General features: G+C 49.9%; 1 long non-coding RNA gene across 1 annotated transcript; it reads right to left on the reverse strand.

Annotated features, from left to right (window-relative positions):
* Positions 1 to 1,018: 1,018 nt before the first annotated feature.
* Positions 1,019 to 3,629, reverse strand: LOC109275525 (uncharacterized). The gene is made up of 3 exons (XR_002084216.2): positions 2,300 to 3,629; positions 1,648 to 2,171; positions 1,019 to 1,206 (listed from the first exon to the last, which is right to left on the reverse strand). It is a non-coding gene; the product is annotated as an uncharacterized LOC109275525 (long non-coding RNA).
* Between the last annotated feature and the right edge of the window lie 229 nt (positions 3,630 to 3,858).

The raw sequence follows: 3,858 nt of genomic DNA on the forward strand, positions 1-3,858 counted from the left end.
CCTTCCAGTGAGAGAAAAATAGAACTGTTTGCCTTTTATGGTTTTTGTTTCCTTCCTCTCATTATTCTATAGAAAAGAGGAAGAGTGGGCAAGCTTATGACAAATAGCTCATATTTAACCTGAGATTTAATTTTTTAACGTTTATTCACCTTTGAGAGACAGAGAGAGACAGAGCATGAGCGGGGAGGGGGCAGAGAGAGAGGGAGACACAGAATCCGAAGCGGGCTCCAGGCTCTGAGCTGTCAGCACAGAGCCTGACGCGGGGCTCGAACTCACGAACTGCGAGATCATGACCTGAGCCGAAGTCGGACGCTCAACTGACTGAGCCACCCAGGTGCCCCTAACCTGAGATTTAATATAAGCCCAGACCTAATCTCTGGCTGCCCGGAGGAGGTGTGGATGGCAGAAGGTAGCAGGCGTCTGACCGCAGGCAGCCTCAGTGGGCCCTGAGGGTCTGGAGACCTGTATTTCTTTTCCCTAAGACCTGGGTAGCTCAGCTCCCCATAGCTGCTCAGTCCTATGACTCCACCGTGCTTTCCAACTTCCGATTACATCGTTTCTATCATTTTCCTTAATGAGGAAGGCTGCACTCTCGTCCTGCTCTGACTTGGCAAGGAATTCAGGTAGAGGACGATGCACGATGCTGGCACTCTTACTTGGTAAGCTCCTTGAATAATGTAGACTTTCTACGACACAGACCAGCACACTTTTTCTGCATGGAAACAGATGTAAAACTGGGAGGTTTGGGGGGCCATGTAGAATTTCTGGAGCACGGCCTACTTTGTTCAGTGTGTGCGTGCATGTGTGTGTGTGTGTGTGTGTGTGTGTGTGTGTGTTTAACAACCCTTTGAAAATGTAAAAACAGGGCACCTGGGTGGCTCAGTCAGTTGAGCGTCCGACTTCGGCTCAGGTCATGACCTCACGGTTCGTGGGTTCGAGCCCCACATCCGGCTCTGTGCTGACAGCTCGGAGCCTGGAGCCTGCTTCGGAGTCTGTCTCCCTCTCTCTCTGCCCCTCCCCTGCTCGCGTTCTCTTTGTCTCTCTCTCAAAAATAAATAAACTTCAAAAAAATGTATAAACTGATAATAATAAAAATGTAAAAGCCATTCTTGCCACGAGAGGTTGGGTAAGGGAGGCCACCGGCCAGATCTGACCTGCACCTGTCCTTTGCCAATCCCGGATGCCGTTGACAGTGTCTTTAAATGTCTAAGAGGAAAAAATAAATAAGTAAAAGCTCCTATTAAAAACCTTTCCCTGAGACGACAAAACATTTCTAGATGTGGGGGCCACCTCATGGGGCCGGGCTTGTTCTGACCGAGGCCTCTGAGCTCCGGGGCGGGAAGGCGGCGGGTTTGTGGGGTCAGTACAGACAGCCGGAGGCTCACGCAACCGCTGGTCAAGGCCCAGAGGGAGCTGAGTGCCCTCTGGGCTTTGGGGCTGGAGGACCCACCACCTCCTATCTCAGCTGCTGCTATGGGTCTGCAGGTGCCCATCTGATGCCGGCTCCCCTGAGCCCAACGGCCGGCCGGCCGCCTCCTCGTCTCCCTGCCTTTCTCACCAGGAAACAACAGACCCCCTCCCCTCCTGCAGCTGCACACCCAGGAACGGTCTTGGAGCTCTCATTGCCGCTTGTCCGCTGAGACCCACCTGGAGAGCAGAGATGCCGAGGCCGGTGGACAGCAGGGGACCGTCCAGTCCGATGGAAATGTGGCTCTTCTCCCTGATCTCTGATGCTGAGGTATTCTCGCGCTCGGGTGCTCAGGACGTCTTCAGCCCTCCATGCAGCTCTGACAAGTAGGGAGAGTGCAGAATGAGGGACGCCTTTGGGATGTCCCAAACCACACCCTCCTGGTCACCAGGGCTGATGCCCGGGCAGCTCCCAGGAGCAGGGCGGGAACGCAGGACACAGATGCACCCTCTGTGTCCTGCTGCCCCAAGCTGCCTGTCCTCCGGGTGCGATCCCGTCTAAATCCTCAAGGGTCCAAGCACGCTGCAAAACGTACCTTCTCTAATTCAGAAGGTCAGAGCAGAGAACGTGTTTATACGTTGCCTCGCAAGCCGCGGTCCTCGTAACAGCGGGCAAGGTAAACAGGATCGGTTCTGTGTGGTCGGTGCATCTGTTTCGTTTCACAGAAACGTCGCTCCGATGCACAGTTCCTATCAAGGGGTCTCTAGAATGTCAAACACCGAAAGGAGGAAAGCGAGTGAAATCCGTTACTCAAACGACAACACCCACTGGCCACTGACATAAACACATCCTACGTCACAAGTTACGGTTTAACACACTTCTAATACGTACGCGTGCCCAGCAGGGTCTATACAAAGACGCAGAGTGTAGAGCAGTCTGTCCTCGTTGTTCAGCCACACGCCCTCCTGTAGGACACCGGAAACATCAGAAAAACGCAACACTCGAAGCAGATCTCCATTAGAGAATGGCAGGGTGTCCACACCGGCCCCACTTCTCTGCTCGACAGCCATGAACCGAAGGACAACGTCCCTCCCTCACCCTCCTTCGTGTCCTCCACGCCAAACCGGAGAATCTGAGACCTGAGAATCCATGAAGGAAACAGGACAGAAAGGCCAGAAATAGACCCCAGTGTTAGTGCTGTGTGATGCTCGATCAACAAGGTATCTTTTTCTCTGTCTGACTTACTTCACCCAACATGACGCCCCCGAGGTCCATCCATACCATTGCAAATGGCAAGGTTCCATTATTTTTTATGGCGGAGTAATATTCCTTTATCTATACTATCTTGGCCATAGTAAAGCATGCTGCAACAAACAGGGAGGGCACCTATCTTTTCGAGAAGGTGTTTTCATGTGCTTTGGATAGATACCCAGAAGCAGAATTGCAGGACCATAGGGTAGTTCTCTTTTTAATTTTTTGAGGAACCTGTTCCCTGTTTTCCACAGTGGCTGCACCAGTTTGCATTCCCACCAACAGTGCACGAGGGTTCCCCTTTCTCCACCTCCTCGCCGACATCCGTTGTTTCCTGAGTTGTTAATTTTAGCCATTCTGACAGGTGTGAGGCGGTATCTCATCGTGGTTCGATTGACATTTCCCTGGTGACGAGTGATGTTGAGCATCTCTCCGTGTGTGTTGGCCATCTGCATAAATGAAAAGCATGAAAAGTTTTCATTCGTAACTGAGTTTCAGTGTAGCGACCTCAACCCCAGGTGAGATCTGAAAATACACATCTGTCAAGTTTTCAAACCTTATCAGTCAATAGGCTAGACGCACGAGCAAGCAGGGAATGCCCATTCGTGGAGCTGAAACATATTTTGAACTAGAAAATGTCATTTCTGTTGTTTGTTTCTAGGCATATTATTTTCTATTTTCATTAAAATAGATTGTGATTCCCAGAGCAGTAATATTTAATAGGATTACATGCCAACACACTTTATGCTTTGCATTGGAAGACTATCCTAAGATAATGTCATATTGCTCGAGTTAGTTGCTTTATAGTTAACTAAATTAACTTACAATTGGATTTCCAATTAAGTAATTATATTTTTAAAGAGTAACCTTTTAGGCAAATACTTTGTCACCTGTTGAGATATTCGCTCTTTTTTATTTTTTTATTATTTTTAAAGTGTTTACTTAGTTTTGAGAGAGAGAGAGGGAGAGAGAGAGAAGGAGCAGGGAGGGGCAGAGAAAGAGGGAGACCCAGAATCCGAAGCAGGCTCCAGGCTCTGAGCTGTCAGCTCAGAGCCCGACGCGGGGCTTGAACTCACAGACCGTGAGATCATGACCTGAGCTAAAGTCAGTGGCTTAACCGACTGAGCCACCCAGGAGCCCCAAGATATTGATCCTGTTTAATCTCCAGTGCTTAGCATCATGCCTGGCAATAAGAGGCA

Source organism: Panthera pardus, unplaced genomic scaffold, assembly GCF_024362965.1.
Source record: "Panthera pardus isolate Hobbes unplaced genomic scaffold, ASM2436296v1 HiC_scaffold_20, whole genome shotgun sequence".
In the NCBI taxonomy this organism is placed as follows: domain Eukaryota; kingdom Metazoa; phylum Chordata; class Mammalia; order Carnivora; family Felidae; genus Panthera; species Panthera pardus.